Source organism: Phoxinus phoxinus (genome assembly GCF_949152265.1).
Source record: "Phoxinus phoxinus genome assembly, chromosome: 14".
Lineage (NCBI taxonomy): Eukaryota > Metazoa > Chordata > Actinopteri > Cypriniformes > Leuciscidae > Phoxinus > Phoxinus phoxinus.
In genome coordinates this window covers 15,075,997-15,097,983 of record NC_136889.1, presented here as the reverse complement: position 1 = coordinate 15,097,983, position 21,987 = coordinate 15,075,997, and the positions used below count along the sequence as shown (strand labels likewise).

The 21,987-nt window shown below is 41.3% G+C and overlaps 1 long non-coding RNA gene across 1 annotated transcript; it reads left to right on the top strand.

The window, feature by feature from the left end:
• Window positions 1-11,600: 11,600 nt before the first annotated feature.
• Window positions 11,601-21,302, top strand: LOC307010660. Its single transcript, XR_013800232.1, has 3 exons — window positions 11,601-11,770; window positions 11,853-13,424; window positions 20,867-21,302. It is a non-coding gene; the product is annotated as an uncharacterized lncRNA (long non-coding RNA).
• The last annotated feature ends 685 nt before the right edge of the window (window positions 21,303-21,987 follow it).

Below are 21,987 nucleotides of genomic sequence, written 5' to 3'. Positions count from 1 at the left end.
AACTGTTAGCAGACTTACATTATTTTGAGTCGATTACTTTTTTTTTATCATAGCTTGATGTTTTTCTTTTAAAAATGTCTCTGCGTCTGCAGTAGTAACACTTCTGATATATTTTAAACATGTTCTCAGATTCTTAGACATATGTGGAGAAAGATGATGAAAACCTAACCAAACACCATGAACAAGCTGTTTGAGCTTGTTGGGGTGCTGTACGGTGTAGCAGAGACCTGGAGCACTATTGATTTTCCATGTGTACCGTCACCGGCTGCAATCATGGGAACAACCCTGAGAGATCAGGAGAGGTTTGAAGGTTGCAAGGTTAGCGAGATTGTCCCAATTGCTGCAGGTAATTAAGAGCAGGACTATCAGAACAGGACGAATCATGGAGAGGAGGGTGCACTGTCCTTTCAGATTACACATTAATCCACCAGACATATGCGGCAGCCTCCCTTCCACCCCTCTCTCAGAGAACACTGTGTCCCTATGAATTACATGAGGACAGACAAAAGTAGGAAATTCTGCTACACAAAACCTTTGTTGTTTTAGTCTCTGAATTTCAAAATGTATAAAAAATGAAAGATAGATACACATTTACAGAGAAAAAAATCATCTGCATAATTCACCTGACTCACAGATATCTATTTAAAAGCCCAGAATAGCATTTAGTGCGCATATTGAATTAGACATCATTAAATGCATTTGTTTGATTTATGTGTAAGTTATATAATGGCGGAGGATGGCATTTGGGATGGGCCCCAATCTCTTCTTCTTCTGAATATCATCCTGTCTACTGGCAGACATGAAGCGGTCTCCAAACAGACATGGCTGACATCAGCATGTCCCACACCAATGCAATGTGGCACATCTCCAGCCCGTAACCTCTTCCACTCTCTTTCTATCCATCTAACACTGAACTGGAGTCACTCACTTCCTTAATCTTGTATGGATTTATTTGCAAGCAAATCTATATGAGCAACAAGAGTGTGTGTTTTACCATTGAGTGTATTATTGTGTGGCAAATAATGCATAAGCATACTTTCGAGATTTTTGTATAATGCAAGCAACCAAGACAAACTTAGAGCCTTGAGCTCTTGAAAGAAGGCCAAAAGACATATTTGAGACAAAACAAATCATATGATGCGACAGTAGAAATTGTGTTTAATACAATTCAAGTTTGAACATATAGCAATTAACTTTACCCATGTGTGGATGTTTTGTCTGAATTATTGTGTTTGTTTAATCTGCTGGTTGTGTGCTATACATATAATACAATTAAGTATCAGTTATGTCTAACACTTCCAAAAGAACACTTAATATAATTAGTAGAGGAACTACTTAGGTCATTCCTGTCATGCAGTACCTTTTGAACTCTCTAACTTGTAAAGAAAATACTTTAAGGGTTTATTTCTTTAAATGGGTAAACCAGACTTAAAGAAATGACATGATGGAATTAAAAAGCTAAACTTAGTGAATAATTGAGAGTTTGCTTACATGACAGAGTCAACAAAGTTAGTTTTAATATTTATTTAACCATATTTTAAAATGTTGACAATGTAATACTGATTTCTGTAGTTTTATCAAATTTCAATTTAAAGATAAAATGAGGCGAAAAATGTATTACCACTTTACATCACAGAATTCATCAAATCCATTGTATTGTTGTCTCAGTTAAAAAGGCATTACAAAAGACTAAAGATGGTGATTGAAGTGATATAAACTACACATTGCAATATAAATATTTCCAAGAAAACATGCTACATGTTTTCTTTAAAATATATTTGATTAGAGAGAAGAAGAAAAAAAGAACCGCCTGGGATATTTTTAATCGATTTCCATTTTTTATGTTTGAAGTTGCCAAGAACCTATTAATATACTTTGTAAGATGAATGAGTTAATTAATGTCATAGAATGATAAAATTCCCATTGTCCTAAAATAAAAATACAGCCTATGTCTGTATGATAATTATTTAATTAACCTATGCAACCCTTTGTCTAATCTCTGGCACAGAGGTTTCATACATTATGACTAAACACACTCTAAAAATGATGGGTTGTTTCAACCCATGCTTGGGTCAAATATGGACAAACCCAGTCCATAAGTCTTTTCATATTTGACCCAAACATATGTTGAAACAAGCCACATTTTTTTTTTGAGTGCAAGTATATGTGCTGTTTTTGATGTTAGCCAGCCAGTCACTATATAGACTTGATTTGATCTGTATCAGACATACAGGATGATAAACAGTCTGACAAGGTAGCTCAGTTTACTCGGAGGCTGGAGGGCTATAATAGTCACAGCAGAGAGGCCATAAAGGATCAGGTCCCATTAGGCTGAACTTCTACCTTGCTCCACACACTAACGAAAGCCGTTCACTCCGCTCACATCATGTTCAGATTTAAAATGCGTGCCCTGCTAAGGACCATCAGTGATAATGCACTCATTGCGAGTGGTTACAGTACATGCAGTGGAGGCAACTACAATCTGTTATCACGACTCAATCAGTTTCCCAAAAGCATCGTTAGCCAACTATGTTCGCAAGTTCCGTTGTTATCTGCATAGTTCAACGAGTCTGTGTTTCCCGAAACCATCGTTCCAACGAAAGTTCGCAAGCATCGCAAACTTGTGGTTGGAACGACCTCGACCTGTCGTTAGAAGCAGAGTTTATTGTTTACATGACGTGGACTTCATAAATCCTTATTTTGAGCCAAACAAGCAAGCTAACATTCAGTACAATCTGTATCTTTTATTTATAATACAATCAAATGTCATTTACGTCTTTTAGTTTGTCAAGAGATTTAAAGCGTCGTTTTTGGAAGAGTGCGCATGTGCGAACGTGCTTTACTACGTAAGAACGAGCCTATGATTGAATCTGGAAGCAAAGCAAAATAACTGAGATAAATGAGAAATAGTCCTCAGGTGCCATGTCTGTAATTTATATTTACTGTTGCATAGGAAACAGTCATGACTAGCTTGATTTCTCCAACGATGCATCGTACTATGGTAGTGAAGCAGTGAGTTACATAGGGTTATGGGAAGCGCAACCCCGGTTGGCGTCACAGCCAGAGCTCATTTATTACTAATTGACTAAAATCAGTGACAGCTACACAACAACCACTTTGACGCTTCAAAAAGTTCATAAGAGATCCAAAAGAGTCCAAATTTTCTGAAGAGACACAATCGCTTTATATGATGAACAGATTGAATTGAGGCTTTTATTCACATACAGTATAAACATTCATCATTCAAACTCACACATCCTCAGTTGTGGTAAATGGAAGCTCAAGCATGTTCGTTTGACGTGCGAGAACCAATGAGGTTCATTATCATGTGTTACGCAGCACGTTTGAGCTTCCACAAGAACCAATGAGGTTTGTTCTCGCGCGTCAAGCAGGTTAAGTTGAACTTCATGATGTTCGCTGATCAATGTTTATATGGGAATAAAAGACTAAAGTAAATTCATAAAATTTGGACTAACAGCTCAATTCATATGGATTAGTTTTACCATCTCTTTATGAACTTTATGAAGCATCAAAGTGGTAGTTGCGTAGTGGTCAATGGAGGGACAGAAAGCTCTCAGGTTTCATAAAAAGATCTTCATTTGTGTTCCAAAGATGAACGAAAGTCGACATGAGGGTAAGTATTAATGAAAGAATTTTCATTTTTGGGTGAACTAACTGTTTAAGTATGTTAAAGTCAGATACTGTAAGTCTTTTACTCAAGTCGTATTGGAATTGGTGACTTGTAAATTGTAATGAGTAATTTTCGCTGTAAGGTATCTTTACTCTTTACACCTTCTTGGCAAATTGTTCTCGATTCTGTACCAAACTACACTATAGTGTTGCAACAAAACTGGAAGTCAGAATTACGAAAAAGGGCAAACGACAAAAGAAATTAAATTGACACTCCTACTACTTTCCTAATAATATATTTTTTTTTCCGTTTCTACAACCTCATAAATCATGGTGACTTAAAGAAGCTAAAAATGTTTCTCCAAAACTGTGCTGTGTTTAGTAATCACTACTTTCTGAATAACTGTCTGAAAACCCATTTGCATGCATACAAATCACAAGGCTATTACATTAATATATACACTATAATAATATACTGGATAATACTGGATAAACACATATATAGACATCACAGCTGAACTAGCAAGTGCTCTGGAGATATCAAGGGCCACAAAAAGTTGTATTAGCCCTTAAATCCTCCCTAGAGGAATTAAGTTCCTCTCATTTAAGTGAGCAACAACCACTGCAGTGAGTGCAAATTGCCTCTGGAGCATCTGAGAACACTTGTGTTTGTTACGAGAGGAGAGGGACCTTAGAGGTGTAATGCATGCAAGCGTACAGTAGCTGCAGATTTGAGCTTGGTAACTCTTGACATCCTCAAACTGCATTGTTACTGCTTCTGAGTGCCATGACTTATGACATGTAAACCTTTTTGTTTTTGTGTATTCTTGGGAGGCTTACTTACTATGCACCCAGTTTTCCAGAGGCATTTGAATCTAAATCGCTTTATTAATTTCATGTTGTATACACACAGGAGTATACCCACATGAGTACCATACAGTCAGTAATGAAGAGACCATAGATTATTTGACTGAAGTGTCCCACAGGGCTTGATATATTGATTACCCTAGAAGTCAAAGGTTTAAGAGGATCAACATTTATATAGCTATATCAGTATCAACAGCTTAACTGATTTGCCTAAGTGACCCTGACACGCTTACATGCTCACATATATTGCTCCATACCCAACCAAAACCCAGCAATGTTGACTAATTTAATCTTGATTGATTTTTTAAAAACAAAAGCGTATTAATTTCCTTTGTGAATTTATTGCAGTGTGTTACAGTAATCATTTAACAATCCTAACTTAAAAGATAAAACAAATGTTTATGATTGTATTGCATGGTACATGTCAGTATAATTTTGGATGACCACTATGTAAAATAATCTAGTCCGAGATATGTTAAAAACTCTTTCAGGGTCCCTTGCTGGTCAGAAACCTAACCTGTGAGGATAAATCTACCCATTTGCTCCATCCACCCTGCGATGACCAAATGCATTAAGCAGAGTTGTTCCTGATGTCACTATTGACCTTTACTGGTGGAGAGATCAGGTCTCTACGGAGGAGGCTGCAGGGTTATTACCCTCTCGAGGAGCTTGTCTGCCCGGCCTTTGATTGTTGGAGGGAGTTAATGAGGCATGAGCTAGAGGAGGGTCATTTTTATTTAATGATTGGGGTGTTACCTCATTCGCCTGTCACCAAATACTGATCTGATCTACAGCTCCATAAGTTGCAGATAAAGACATTACCAGAGAAGTGGGAGAGCATCTTCGGAGCATGCTAAAATTCTGCTATCATCTATGAATATAATGTTGCAGTCATTCATTTATGCTTTTCATAGTTGCTTAACTGAACATGTATTGGCTAAACACACAGTGCACCCAGGACAGCCAAAATCCCTTTAAGGCAAGTCAATTCACTCAGCCGCCATCTTGGAAATTATCCTTGGCCGGCCTATGTAGCCTATTGGCAAAAGGAAGTATAACTCATACTTGAATGAAAGAAAATCAAAACCTCCAAAACATTATTCAAACGTAATCTTTACAATGCATATCATAAATTGAGCTTTTTTAACTCAAGTGTGCGTTGTAGAGTAAACAATGCCTCAAAAAGGTATCACAAAGGTTATTGGATGCTTTAAGATGGGACTTTCATTAACCCTAAAGGCATTTTTTCCAATTGCATGTGAAACTCTATTCAGAGTCTAACAGAGAAACCATTTAAATCCAGGGGTTTTCACTTGCCTAATTATGCAGGTCATCTTGAATACATGGCATTTTTTAAGCACAAATTAAACCATGCAGCTCACAGGAAAAACATCCCTGTGGCGATATTTAAACAGATGAACGTGGCAATGCTTTATTATGTTGGTTGTTGAATATATTGCAGTAGTTCGTACAACCAGTGAGTACATGGTTCAAAAAGGTTCATTCTTTATCGCATTTGAAAACAATGTACCACCTGCACTAAACCCTACTCTAAACATAACCGATAGTGTTAACAAAAGCAAATGTGCATTTGATCAAGCAAACTTGCCATTTTAGTTTGATTTTACAAGACTTTGAGCTCTTTGCGCCTTGCATTGCAAGTGCAATACTGTACAGGGTGAGCTAACAAGAAAGTTTAATATGTCAGAAGGCCATACAAATGGAGTTGGTTGTGTGATTCAAATGTAAACATGTATTAGTTTACACACCAACCATACTGTATGGTCAAAGTGTTTTGTGGTCAAGGAACGGTGATCTCCAGGTGGATGATCAATGATCTGTCTCAGTAATCATAATTTCTGTGAAAGGGAATAAAAGTTGTTGGTGTTTTACTGCCACTAGTGTTCATTTCAGCTGGACGCTGAAGAGAATTGTAGGTAGAGACACATTTTTCCAATGGGCCTATGTTGAATTAAACCAAAATGCAGACTTAGCAAGCCAATGGTCTTTTGCTATAGTGCAAAAAAAATCCCAAAATTATTTGTGGGTTCAAATAAAAAAATGTGTTGCATTTTGTCACATTTAATCTCTATGTTCTAATGTTTAGGTTTAACAAATCTTAATACATCTGATAGTGAAAAACCTTTCAATTCAAATAAGTAACTATGATGTTATGTTAAATATTTTCAGTTTCTTTTTATAATCCAAATTTGTAATGAAAATGGTTTCAGCTGCAAATGTGAATATTTCAAATAATAGGCCTTCAACAAGTCAATTTGATAAATTGATACAGAGGAGAGCAACAACTAGAGAATGCACATAGCACAAATCAAATGGTGATTTTTCATAAAAGTCCATTTAAAACTGACTTTTTTTTCTAGAAAGTAAATTATTGGAATGGGATTTATTACCTAAGCTTTCTCTGTTACAAACACTGCTTTAAAACTTTACCTTCTAAGGGAAAATTCAACCATGCATTGCAGTGCTTTGAGAAGATTCACTTGGTTTCACAGTTGTGCCAATATGTAAGTGCAAAGGTAAAGACAGGCACTAATCACAACAATCATTTTAAAACATATATCTCAGCAATTCAATGTGCAGGATATGAACCGCTCCACAAGGTGTGAAATTGAGAGTACTCGCTACCAGGCAGAATATGAGAACAAGGGAGGTCTGAACATGTTAACGGGGGTAACACCATTTAAATATAGCCTATGTTGCAGAAATGCAACTTTTATAGCAATGCTGTATGTTAATGAGGTGTTAAAGCTTATAAATATATACTGTATATATATATAAAAAAACAAGCTCTAATTTATAATTTTCTCATTACTAAACAGTCTTCTATCTTTATTTTTGTCTGACAGTTAATACACCCTGATGTTAAAATAAATGTATGTCATATTGCCATACCAACGTGATCTCATGGGTATTTATATATATATTATTTAAAGTGTGGTTCCCATTCAGTCAGTCATGTTCAACGTTATGTCGATACTGACATATTGAGATTTGGGAGAACATGACCACGTCAACGAGGCGGTCGAGACTTGCCTTTCTCTTCCTCCGAATATGTGTAAAGCACAGTTGCGAGTGTGGTTAACATTTTGGAAGACCTGAGATTTACAGTGGAAGCACTTCTGCAGGATGAATCCCCACGGACCTCCCTCTACCGTAGCTTGATGTGGGCTGTCGAGATGCCGGATTACAGTGCGGTTCCCTACCACGGCGACCCAGTGCATCATTCGGCACTCTGGGTTTGTCCTCTGGAGAGGAAAGTGACGCTGAGCTGCTTTCTTCGACGGTGTTTGCTCATGCTGAATCAGATTTAGACAGCCAGATTCAGACAGCCATGTCGGTGTGGTGGTCAGGGGTTCGTGGGTATTCCCCAGGTGGATTGTGCTGCCACCTGGAGAAATTGACCACGGCTCCTGTCCAATACCTGTGAGATGACGGCAGCTCTGGATGCTAAGAGTGTGCTTTCTCGACACTCCTAACTTGCAAGGTGACCTCTTTGGCGACACCGTGGAGGACTTTGCGCAGCTGCCTTCTCGGCAGACAAGAAACAATTAGCAGATTGAAACAATTAGGCAAACATTCTACCCCGGCTGGACACCTCTGCCAATCGACTGCTCTTCTTCAGTCTTCTTCTCACCAAGGGCGACCTATGTGGCTTCTACACAGATAAGATGCGCCCTGGCATGGCTCACCCACGACGTTATAACCACCGCAGGAAGGCCATACAGCCCGCCCACCAGCCCGCAGCTAAACCCTCAAAATGTTCAGTGAAGCTGCCCTGCGTCAGGCAATCCTGAGACGGAGGGGGCCATTCTTTCCCAGGAATTGGTATACTCCTTCCCTCAGAGTAAGGCTAGGTGGAGTATCTTTTATTCAGTTTTGGTTCATTTCTGAAATTCTGTCCCAAATTTTCATAGATTGATTGGTTTCCTCACTCTCTGGTTCATACGCAGTTTCGACTGTCTTCAGGGTAAGCCCGGTCACTTCCATCCTGTTGGTATGGAGGACTATTTTTCCTTGGGCTTACTTGGGGTGCTATAGGTTACGCCTGTGTGAGGGCAGTTGCCAAAAAGGCACGCTAGAGCTTGCCAGTATCTGTGTCTCCAACACTCGTAACAGTTCAGTGTGCTTTCCATAGGGACCCCAATACGTCAGAATCAACGTAACGTTGAATGTGACTGACTGAATTGGAATGTCTCGCTTACTGATGTAACCCTTGTTCCAAGAAGGAGGGAACAGAGACGTTTGTCCCTCCTGCCACAACCCAGAACCACTACCGGGATCCCCGTCTCGGCTCTTCAGCAAAATCTGAATGAGTGAGTGTTAGCCGGCCTTATATACCCGAATGCATCAGTAACCGAGGAGTTCTACCATACATTTACTTAGGTTTCCATAGACACTGAAACATGCAAACATGCAAACATGAAATATTAATTATTTGTTTAAAAACTACATATGTATGTTTACAGACATACATACAGTGTTTAAATGAATCCTTATGTATGAATATACAAACTGTGGCATTAATATCTTGATTATATTGGATTCAATTGTCATATCAATGACATTATGTTTTCAGTCACATTTATTAAATGCAGTTTAATCATTTATGAAATTATAACATTTTGCTCTGTTCAGTGTGACTTGCTGCAAACTTGTTTTTGTGTTTAAATTATATTATTAATAATATTAATAATAATAATAATAATGGCTCTAAATAGATATAATGCACATTTAAAAGCTTGTTTTAAAATATGTCCCTAAAATAAATTATGATTATAGGATATCATGCATTGTTCATTTATTCAATTGTGGTTAAAAATACTTGAAAAACTTCATATCAGACTTACAAACATATTTCTCCCATCTCACGGTTAGTGCGACTGACAGTAGAGATCCAATATAACCACATGAGTTATAGAAATTGATTTTTTTAGAATGAAGTTACATCTTTTCACTTCACCATCTATCACAGCTGGCTAAGTCTCTGGAGGTCCCACAAAATCCAATAAACGGAATGGAGACTTTTTCTACTGGTGTGACAGAACTTTACGAGAGAAACAGTGCCCAATACAATGGCCATGGGAGTATGATCACATAGAGAATACTATTTAATAAACATAATATCATAAAGGCATAATGAAGCAATTCTTAGCTGTAATGTCCTAATGAAGTCATAATGGAGCAATGATTTTGGAACCAATCGTTAAAGTCAATTAGCATTTAACAGCAAAAACTAACAAAAAAAATCTATACTTCAATTGTACCGTATCAAATTGTCTGCTTACGGCTCTAGGTTGACAGGACAATGCTCAAGGTATATTAAGAATGAGCAAGCATTATGGGCTCGGGGAAAAGAGTAGAGGAGTGGTTGCCCAGGAAACGGCTTATGCAGCAAATCTGAAGGTTAATAAACTAAAGCCTGGGCATGGTGAAAATGCTCACTCCGGAGAGAGGGAATTATATGGAATGAGATCTGATCCGAATACGTGACCACCCTTGAGTAATTGACTTTGGTTATTGGTTAGGTCCTATTTACACAGGCAGCATATGGGAAGAGCATATATCAGGCTGATGTGTCAACGACAGGCACACAGACAGACACATAATGGCTGTCTTTTTTATGTGAATTCAACGGAATAAGAACGATCATACATTTTTACATAGTTCAAGGGGGATACATCATGGAACATAGGGATTTATTGTATTTTTTAAATAAAAGAGATTGATAACCTCCATACCTAATCCCAACCAGGCCATTTATGAAAACTACGCTGAAAAAAATGGCTCATTCATAAACCAGTATGGTTATGACATCACAAGTACATTAACATATCTCCACCTACAATTAAATATTAACGCCAATTCACTATTCAGTCAGCCTGCTGTGATGAACAACAGTGTAAACTGTCATAATGTGGAGGTTAGTTATACAATTGTTTTGCATCTATATGTTTTAGAGGTACAGTAGACCTTTAAATTCAAAACTACTGTTTGGCTCACTATGCAGATAAAAATGATATTTCCATACTGTATGTCATTGACAAGGTTGATATACACAACCAAATGGAATTTCGTTTTTATGTTGCACTGACAAAAGAAAAAGTGCAAATTACATTAAGGGAACATATTACTACTAAACTACTAATTAGTTACTACTAAAATAACCTTGAGATATGCATTTTAAGGATTGAAAGGGTGTACCTTTGAGGGTGCTGCCCCAGCAACAAGCCAACTTTACATTTATTTTACCTTTTTCTGACATGTGTCAAAGAACAACATGGCAATTTCAGTAACACTTTAGAATTTGGTTACATCATTAATGAATAATGTGGCAACTATAGTGGTTATGGTGACAATTTGTGAACTCCCCCTTTTAAAGTATAGATGCATGTTTTGCTGTATTAAATTGTTCTTTTATTTACCCCTGTCCATTGGTATTAATTTAAAGACAATGTGAATAAATGCAGAGCACTATCAGGCGTAAGTTGGACAGCTAGATAAAAGTTTCCCGGGGTCCTGAAGAAAGACGAGGGAGGAAGTAAAAAAGAGATGCATTTTTAGTGTGCTCTGTTTGATTTGTGTTGTTTTAATAAAGACGAACTTGATTTTCATTTCCTCACGCTTGTCTACGGTCTCGTACTTCAAGTGTGCAACAATAACTACACAGGAACAAATGAGGATTCACTATTAACATTCTAGTAACTAATATTAACTGACAACCATTAATGACAACTATCACATTTATTATACATAAAATGATTACTTTAAAGATGGAAAACTAATACAAGTGATGTAGAAATCAATATTGCTCACTTACATGCAACACAGAATCCAGCAAGTTTGCAGTCTCATGCAAAAAGAAGAAGAAAGGTTTAGGTCACAGTTGCATGCATTAGTATGCTTGCATTGGCGCGTTCAACAACTCTTTTTGTGTTCTTGAAAAACAACTTTACACAAGATCTGCCTATCACATATTGGGCCATATTTTAACAATCTGAAACGCAAGTATCAAACGCGAAACGCAAGTAACTTAGTGGGCATATCTCGGGCGCTGTTGCTATTGTGGCAGGGAGGGCGTTTTTGTTTTGTTTTAATCATTGATATTGATGGCCAGTCTATCCAATCATCGGTGCTCCTGGGCTTTAAAACCGCAGCGCAGTTACCGCTCGTCAGGCGTCATGTTTTGAATCACCGCGTCATTAACGCGCTTCCGCCACTGCTTCCTGGAAACCGGATGCGAGCACCCGAGCCGGTAAGGGGAAGGCGCTGCTAGTTGTTTTTAGCTCCTGAATTGTATTCAGTTATGTGAAATGCGTTCTTTTAATGTACCTTAGAGACACCGCTTCGCTTTGAAGAGTGTGCTGCTGTCCCCCGCTGCACAAGCTCGTTAGGATTGTTATTGTTTGCGTGTACTGGATGCGCGTACGGAATCTGGATGCTGGAGAAGGTAGGGAGAGTTTGCTAATCGTGCGCTGTTGCATGACATGCGTGCCTTTGAAGTGCTAGTCGTATTTAAGAATATGTCCTAATCTTTACCCTTTCTCAGTTGTGAGAACCTGAGTTCCCTTCTAGAGAAAGCTACGTTTCTGTTTCCTCGACGATCGGTATGTATTAGTTTTACGTGCGTATTAATTTGGAGAATTTATCTAGCAGAGTAACAATCTTATGTTGTTTATAGGTCCATAAAGGGCTATAACTCATTCCAGACGGGGTTCTTCGTGTTCATTTACGGCCGCAGTGCTGTCCTGTTTCAATTCGGCTGCAACTGTTACTGTCAACTGATCCAACTGCACGTTGGGGCTTTAGTTGATTTCTTTTAGTTTCGCTTTGACTTTATGTAGTTTTCATTTTTCTTCGAGTTGAGATTAACTACAGAGATTGGTGCTAACATCTGAACTGCCATCTTTGTTCCTCTCTCATTCTAATATATTTTGGTTCTTTCTATTTTGTTTTTTATTTGTATTTGATTTTGCTTTAAAGTTGAACTCTTTATTTTCTTATTATTTTCTGAAATAATAGTTCATTTCTTTAACTCATTCCAAATTGTTGGACCGGTTTGTTTAACCATTTTGCTGGAAGTTGTGTTTTTCCTTTATTGATTTCTATATGTTTTGCTGCCATTGACATCTGGTTATTTTTGCCCAACTGTTTACTTCAATTCATTAATTATAGTGTTTTGGTTACTTTGATTTTGAGCATTTATAATCCTTCCAACTAGTAAAGTGCCTTTCTTTATTTTATTTCTGTATTTGATGTATATTCTTTGTGTGTGTGTTGGCAGGGCCTGAGCACCAGGGGCAGAGGATTCTCCTTTGGTGACGGTATCTTTCTCACCGTGTGCAGTGCTTGATATTAACACGTGTGCGTGTGTGTGTGTGTGTGTGCGCGCACAGTGAAGTGCAGTGGTCCTGCGTCTGCGGGTGGCATGCTACGACTCCCTGCCTCGGTGCCTCTTGCCCCTGCCTCGACCAGGTTCTAAACCTTTAGGGGTTCATTGAATTTGAACGAAGTGCCTGATATCCTTTTTATTGTTCCCTTTTTAGAATTGTCAATAAAAGTTTTGTACCATGACCCATGTCTCTGACCTCATTAGGTGATACGAACCTGTGTGTGCCTTTTGTTGGGCTTATTCTAATTCTTTGGGTGAAATTCCCAGAGTGGCGTAGTCGGAATGTGAATGATACAATCTTATTAATTATAATTCTTTAAGAAGCCCCCGTACACTGCCCTCGTGTCACACGCCACATCTTGGCGCAGTCGGCAGGATTCACCATAACTTTGAGTCAGAGACATTGTTTTTTTTTTGTATGTTCTTTTTCTCTGTGTTTTGTGGGTTGTTTTTTTGAAACAGGACAGCAGTGCATTGTGCCGGAGTTGTTCCAATTGGTGTCTTCTTCCTTGCAGTGGTAAGTTTCTTCTTTAAAAAGGAAAAAGTCAATTAACATCAAAATGGAGGATGAATTACAAGAATTGAGAGATTTGGTAGCCCAGTTGAGAGCTGACAACGTAAGGTTGCAGCAGGCACAGGCACCAGTTGGATTGCCTGGTCCTGATGCAGCCTTGCCCGGTACCTCTACTGCTCCGCCTGTGACGCCTCAACCACTTGGTACGGTTGCACCTGAACGATTTGTTTTTGTACCGCGAGATCGACGCTGCCCAAAATTCAATGGCAAATCGGGTTTGGATGTTGACGAATGGGTTGAGGAGGCACAGGCGTGTATGAGGGTGCGCCACATGTCAAATGCAGATCAAGCTTTCTTCCTTTTTGACCACTTAGAGGGAGAGGCAAGAGAAGAGATAAGGTATCGTCCTGATCTAGAACGCGGAGACCCTGATAGGATTATTAAGGCGCTGCGTGATCTTTATGGGTGTTCCCGGTCTTATGTAGCGTTACAGGAGGCCTTCTTTTCCAGGAAGCAGCAGGAGGGTGAGACTCTGCTAGAATTTTCTCTTGCGCTTATGGGCCTTTTAGAAAGGGTTAAGAATCGGGCGCCGCATGTCATGCAAAATGCAGAAAATTTGTTGCGGGACCAATTTGTAGAGCACGTCGCTGACAGCACCCTTAGGCGAGAGCTGAAGCAGTTGGTTCGCCGCCAGCCCACTGCTACCTTATTGGAGGTTCGCGGTGAAGCAATTAGGTGGGTACAGGAGGGGATGCCTGGAGGGTCAAGAGGGCGTAGTCAGTCGGTCCCACTAGCATATGGTATTCAATATGGGGTACATGGTGGGGCACCAGTTGAAACAGCTGGGTCGCCACAGCAGTCAGAGTTTGGTGAGCTGAGGGAAATGTTACGACAGCAACAGCAGCAGTTGAATCACCTTACTCAAACCTTTGCCCGTCTCCATCCATCTAATACACGTAGTCGCTCCCCTCGTTCTGGTCCAGTTATATGTAGGCGGTGTCAGAGACCGGGCCACTTTGCTCGTGAGTGTGATGGGCAACGTAATTTCCCAAATCCCTCCCAGCCGGTGGCAGGTCCCACTACAGCTGAGAATGGACGGCTACGTCCCTCCCGGCCATCGGAAAACTAGTTCCCACCAGGTCGCAGAGTCACCGCCTGGGTGGGGAAGTAATTGACTCAAGTAGGATAGGTGTACGCAGTTCAGTCCCCCATTTAATCTCCTCTTGCCCACATGTGGTTGCCCTTATGGGAGGTGTTTCAGTGTCCTGCTTGGTGGATACTGGTTCTATGGTAACAACTATCACTGAACGTTGCTTTCGACAACATTTTGAACCATGGGGTCAGGATCGTCTTCAAAATTGTCAGTGGCTACAGCTTCGAGCAGCCAATGGGCTTACTATCCCGTACATGGGATATTTGGAGCTAGATGTGGAGATTTGTGGCAGGCTTGTCGTTGGTTGTGGTGTACTGGTTGTTCGGGATCCTCCTGGAGGCATGAGTGTGGATGTCCCTGGGGTACTGGGGATGAACATTCTTGGCCGGTGTTATAAGGAGCTTTTTGGGCAGCATGGCACCTCCCTCTTCGACTTACCTGTAGTTACACAATTACCAAGTGTGTCGAGTGCACTGCAATATTGCCAGCAAGTAAATGCTAGAGAGCGCTTAGATCAAGTAGGGTGTGTACGGGTGCGTGGACGCGGGGTGTGTCGCATACCAGGTGGCACTATTAAGCTAGTGGCGGCAACCTGTTCGGCCCAATATTTTGGCAGTACCGTTTTATTTGAGCCCCCTGAGTCAGGCCTCCCAGCTGGGCTTTTAGCATCACCTGCTTTGGTAAGAGTAATTCAAGGGACTGTCTATGTGCCGGTAGTGAATGTCGGCACCGTGGATGTGATGCTTCGCCCTACCACGGTGGTGGGTAACCTTAGGGAGGTTTACGTAGTCAGTTTGCCAAGAGGAGTCGTTGAAATAAAGCCAGTAATTGCCACTGTCCAGTCCCATAGTGTGCAGGAGAGTCCCTTGTCCCAACAGATGGAGTCTATTGATTTATCGGTTTTGTCAGAATCAGAACAGGCTCAGGTTAGAGCTCTGGTGCAGAAATACGAAGCAGTATTTTCAGGTCATGAGAACGATCTAGGTTGTACTCGCCTCATTTCCCATGACATTCCTTTATTGGATAATGTCCCAGTGCGTCAACGATACAGACGGATACCCCCTTCTGAATATGAGGTGGTAAAAACCCATATTCACCAGTTGTTGGAGGCTGGAATAGTTCGTGAAAGTTGTAGCCCTTATGCATCGCCGATTGTGCTAGTCAAAAAGAAGGACGGTAGTCTGCGTATGTGCGTAGACTACCGTCACCTGAATGCCAAGACTAGGAGGGACGCATTTCCTCTTCCTCGTATCGAGGAATCTTTGGATTCACTAGGGGGGGCTCGCTGGTTCTCTACACTGGATTTGGCCAGCGGTTATTTGCAGGTTCCTGTTTCAGAGCCAGATAAGTCCAAGACTGCGTTCTGTACGCCGTTTGGATTATTTGAATGGAACCGTATGCCTTTTGGACTTTGCAACGCTCCGAGTACGTTCCAGAGGTTAATGGAGAGACTATTTGGTGATCAGCGGTGTCAGTCCCTGCTTCTGTATCTTGACGATGTTGTTGTGTTTTCCTCCTCCGTTGCCCAGCATCTAGAGAGATTGGAGATGGTCTTGAGTCGGTTAGAGAGGGAAGGACTCAAGGCAAAGCTGGAGAAATGTGCTTTCTTCAGGCCAGAAGTTAAGTACTTGGGGCATGTTATATCGGCGCAAGGGGTGGCAACAGATCCAGGTAAAATCGAGGCTGTTGCAAAATGGCGTTGCCCTGAGACCGTTTCCGAGTTACGAACGTTTCTTGGCTTTGCGAGCTACTATAGGCGCTTTGTGGAGGGGTTTGCCAAATTGGCAGCCCCTCTGCATAAGTTAGTTGCTGAGGTGATGGGAGGTAAGTCAGGTAAGCGAAGGGGGCAGAGTCTGATTTCTGTCTGGACCGAGCACTGTCAGACAGCATTTGAGGCCTTAAAAATAAGGTTAACATCCACCCCAGTACTGGCTTACGCAGACTTTTCCAAACCCTTCATTCTAGAAGTAGACGCTAGTCATGGGGGGCTGGGGGCGGTTTTGTCCCAAGAATTTGAAGGGAAAACCCGACCCATAGCATATGCCAGTCGTAGCCTAAGGCCCACTGAGCGTAATATGACCAACTACAGCTCAATGAAATTAGAGTTTGTGGCGCTCAAGTGGGCCATGGTTGAAAAATTCAGGGAATATCTTCTAGGGCACAAGTGTATTGTGTTCACGGATAATAATCCCTTAAGTCATCTAGCTACAGCGAAGCTCGGAGCTACAGAGCAACGTTGGGCTGCAGAGCTAGCCGCTTTTGATTTTGAGGTGAGATATAGGTCAGGAAGGAGCAATGGTAATGCAGACACTCTCTCTCGCCAGAACCCGGTGGTTCGAGGTCAGCTTGGGGGTTTGGCTGCAGGTGTCGTAGTCCCTGAGTTGTTACAGCAGGCCATTGGCATAGGATGTGCAGCACAGGTAGATGTGAGGGCAGTGAGTGCGTTGCCAGGCTATTCTACTCATGACCTGCGATCTATGCAGGAGACTGATCCCGTTATCGGACCAGTAATAAAGTTCTGGGAGCAGGGCCGGCGGCCGGGGCCCGAGGAGCGGCATCAGTTGATTAAACCATGTTTGACTCTCCTCCAACAATGGAATCGATTAGAGACGAGGGAAGGAGTGTTGTATCGGAAAGTATTTCGTCCTGACGGAGGTGAAGAATGTTACCAATTAGTGTTGCCTGATGTTTTGAGGAAAGAGGTTTTGATGCAGCTCCACCAACAACATGGGCATCAAGGGGTGGAGCGCACCAGTGAGTTGATTCGGCAGCGGTGCTATTGGCCAAATATGTTGGCTGATATTACCTTTTGGTGTCAAGAATGTGAACGTTGTCAGCTCGCCAAAGATAATCGGCCAATAGCTCGGGCTTTTATGGGCCATTTACTGGCTTCGAGGCCTAATGAAGTCCTTGCGATTGACTTCACTGTGCTTGAGCCCTCACATTCCGGACAGGAAAACATATTGGTGATGACTGATGTGTTTAGTAAATTTTCTATGGCGGTACCTACACGAGACCAAAGAGCTGAGACCGTAGCCCAAATTTTGGTTGAAGAGTGGTTTTACAAATTCGGTGTTCCGGGCAGAATTCATTCAGACCAGGGCCGGAACTTTGAGTCCGCTCTTATTCGGCAGCTTTGCGAGCTTTATCAGGTAAGGAAATCTCGTACCACCCCATACCACCCGGCCGGTAATGGGCAATGTGAGCGATTTAATCGCACTTTGTACAACTTGTTGCGAACCTTGCCGGGCTCTAGGAAGAGGGACTGGGTGTCTTGTTTGTCTCAAGTGATATTTTGTTATAATACCACTCCCCATCAAGTGACAGGAGAGTCTCCACATTACTTAATGTTTGGGCAAGAACCTCAGTTGCCGATCGACTTCTTGCTTGGTAGAGTGCCAGAACCGGCCGCCGGAAGCGTACACAGCTGGGTCATAGAACATCGTAGGCGGTTGCAAGTTGCCTTTGAGGGAGCACGTGAGCGCCTGAAAGCTGCGGCTGACCGTCGCAAGAGGCAGCACGACCAACATGTTCGCGATCTACCTTTGTCAGAGGGTCAGTTAGTCTACCTACGAGATCATGCAGTGCGGGGTCGCCACAAGATCCAGGACTTGTGGAGTTCGGTGACATATCAGGTGATCCGGTCCCCTGAGGAGGGAGGTGCTGTGTATGCCATTGCGCCAGTTTCAGATTTGGGCAAGGTACGCCGAGTGCATCGTTCTCTGTTGAAGGCTTGTGTCCGGAAGGACGTTACGCCTGTCAATCAGCCTACAGGTGTTGTGGAAGCCCAAGATGACCCTCAAGAGTATGATGACGATTTTATGTTGTTGGTGCCAGAGACTCCTCAGATTGTTCAGGGTATGGGACCGTGGGGTGTTGGGCGCCCAGCACAGCTTGAGGTACAGGAAGAGCGATGGCCTATGGACCCACCTCCTGGTGGTGTGGCTTTGAGGGAGTCAGAGGAACGGGGTGTAGAACCTATAGTGGGAGAAAGTGAAACTCCTCCCAGTTTCCATAATGAGAGGGGGGTCTCCCCTCGGCGCTCGGGCCGAGCCGGAGCAGGTCAGCATTCGAATTTGCATCGTCTCCCCCGGGCTGTGGGAGAGGTAAGGAATCGAGTAACCGGTGCTCCTGGGATCGTAACCCATAGCATTTCAGCCTTGTTTAGACCTTGGAGTTAGTAAATTGGAGGGGTGTCTTGGTAATTGACATTAGTCCATCGTCGGGGCGCCGATGCAGAATGATGGGGTAGATGTGGCAGGGAGGGCGTTTTTGTTTTGTTTTAATCATTGATATTGATGGCCAGTCTATCCAATCATCGGTGCTCCTGGGCTTTAAAACCGCAGCGCAGTTACCGCTCGTCAGGCGTCATGTTTTGAATCACCGCGTCATTAACGCGCTTCCGCCACTGCTTCCTGGAAACCGGATGCGAGCACCCGAGCCGGTAAGGGGAAGGCGCTGCTAGTTGTTTTTAGCTCCTGAATTGTATTCAGTTATGTGAAATGCGTTCTTTTAATGTACCTTAGAGACACCGCTTCGCTTTGAAGAGTGTGCTGCTGTCCCCCGCTGCACAAGCTCGTTAGGATTGTTATTGTTTGCGTGTACTGGATGCGCGTACGGAATCTGGATGCTGGAGAAGGTAGGGAGAGTTTGCTAATCGTGCGCTGTTGCATGACATGCGTGCCTTTGAAGTGCTAGTCGTATTTAAGAATATGTCCTAATCTTTACCCTTTCTCAGTTGTGAGAACCTGAGTTCCCTTCTAGAGAAAGCTACGTTTCTGTTTCCTCGACGATCGGTATGTATTAGTTTTACGTGCGTATTAATTTGGAGAATTTATCTAGCAGAGTAACAATCTTATGTTGTTTATAGGTCCATAAAGGGCTATAACTCATTCCAGACGGGGTTCTTCGTGTTCATTTACGGCCGCAGTGCTGTCCTGTTTCAATTCGGCTGCAACTGTTACTGTCAACTGATCCAACTGCACGTTGGGGCTTTAGTTGATTTCTTTTAGTTTCGCTTTGACTTTATGTAGTTTTCATTTTTCTTCGAGTTGAGATTAACTACAGAGATTGGTGCTAACATCTGAACTGCCATCTTTGTTCCTCTCTCATTCTAATATATTTTGGTTCTTTCTATTTTGTTTTTTATTTGTATTTGATTTTGCTTTAACTCCTTAAGTGTCACCGGCCCACCGGTGGGCCCAAATTCATTATATATTTAAAATAGTAATATCCTATACTAAACCTAAACTAATATTGACAAACTATATATCATTTGAAAGCTTACAATCTCTAGTTTTCATATTTGGTGACTGATTTTCAAAATAAATTACAGAGGAGCTGTAATTTATCAATTTGCAACAATAATATTTTCATACTCCTAAGGTGTTCAGTCCTTTATTTTGAAATAGTGATGAATATGAAAAATTATGAAAAAAATGGTAGAAACCTCAGTTTGTTTTCATGCCAAGAGTTCAAAAGATAGCATTTGTTCAATTATTTTAGAAAAAAAGGTCTGAAAATGTTTTAGAAATTAAGAAAAAACACATATGGAAATGGAGGCGCCCTTATATGGGCAGTAATGTCAACTAGTGAAAAAGTGTGGTACTGCGCCCAAACAAAATCTTACTGAAAGCTCATTTTTTGAGATATCAACCTAAAATTTAAAACACAACTTGTTCAGATTTTTGGCTTTGATTTTTGTGCAGTTTTAGAGTCACCAGGGTTTTGAAAAAATATATTTTATATAAAATATGAATAATTAAATTTTTTATTTTTATATTTTCCTAAACTCAAACTTCTATAACTTTTTTTCTGTTACACTTTCTTAATTTATTTAACTTTATTGAAAATCTGCTAATTTTCTTCTTTAAAACAAGACCAATCTTACATCCATATTCCAAAGCATTCTTGAGTTACAAGCATTTAAGTTCGGAAAGTGCATTTTCATGTATATTCAAAAAAAGGGGCGTGACACTTAAAGGGTTAAAGTTGAACTCTTTATTTTCTTATTATTTTCTGAAATAATAGTTCATTTCTTTAACTCATTCCAAATTGTTGGACCGGTTTGTTTAACCATTTTGCTGGAAGTTGTGTTTTTCCTTTATTGATTTCTATATGTTTTGCTGCCATTGACATCTGGTTATTTTTGCCCAACTGTTTACTTCAATTCATTAATTATAGTGTTTTGGTTACTTTGATTTTGAGCATTTATAATCCTTCCAACTAGTAAAGTGCCTTTCTTTATTTTATTTCTGTATTTGATGTATATTCTTTGTGTGTGTGTTGGCAGGGCCTGAGCACCAGGGGCAGAGGATTCTCCTTTGGTGACGGTATCTTTCTCACCGTGTGCAGTGCTTGATATTAACACGTGTGCGTGTGTGTGTGTGCGCGCACAGTGAAGTGCAGTGGTCCTGCGTCTGCGGGTGGCATGCTACGACTCCCTGCCTCGGTGCCTCTTGCCCCTGCCTCGACCAGGTTCTAAACCTTTAGGGGTTCATTGAATTTGAACGAAGTGCCTGATATCCTTTTTATTGTTCCCTTTTTAGAATTGTCAATAAAAGTTTTGTACCATGACCCATGTCTCTGACCTCATTAGGTGATACGAACCTGTGTGTGCCTTTTGTTGGGCTTATTCTAATTCTTTGGGTGAAATTCCCAGAGTGGCGTAGTCGGAATGTGAATGATACAATCTTATTAATTATAATTCTTTAAGAAGCCCCCGTACACTGCCCTCGTGTCACACGCCACACTATTATACCGGCGGGATAAATGACTCTTGCGCCCAACGCAAATCTAAAATGGGCTGGTCTGAAGTAGCTTCATTATTCATAGGTGTGGTTTGGGCGTAACGTGAAATAAACCAATCAGAGCGTCATCTCACATTCCCTTTAAGAGCAAACGCGCTTGTTCCATGGCGGATTGCTATTATAACGGTGGATTTGCCAGGCGAACGCCAGGAGCGGTTCACAGCCGAGGAGAGCGACGTTCTCGTCAGGGCCGTAAAACACAGAGAAGTGATATTGTATGGGGACGGGAGAAACCCACCCAAATTAGCTTCAGTTAAACAGGCGTATAATAATTTGGGTAAATGTGTAAGCTAGATTTATTTTTTTACATCATCATGGACACAACAATGATTTCCCTCGTGTGTTAATATTTTTCCTTGTAATAATGTATGATTTGCAAAAATGAAAACTGCTGCGTCTGTGTAGGTGAACGTTGTGCACAGCATCCAGTACAATATGGCCAAGCATGCGAACTTAAACTACCATATGAATAACACGCGCAACGCGTCACTGACTTTTTTATGGTCAGTGGCGGAATTGTTTTCTGGAACTGCAAAATAGCACCAGGGAACGTTTGCGCCGGAACACGCCTCCTCTTTCCGCTGAACCGCCCCTGGGAGCGCAA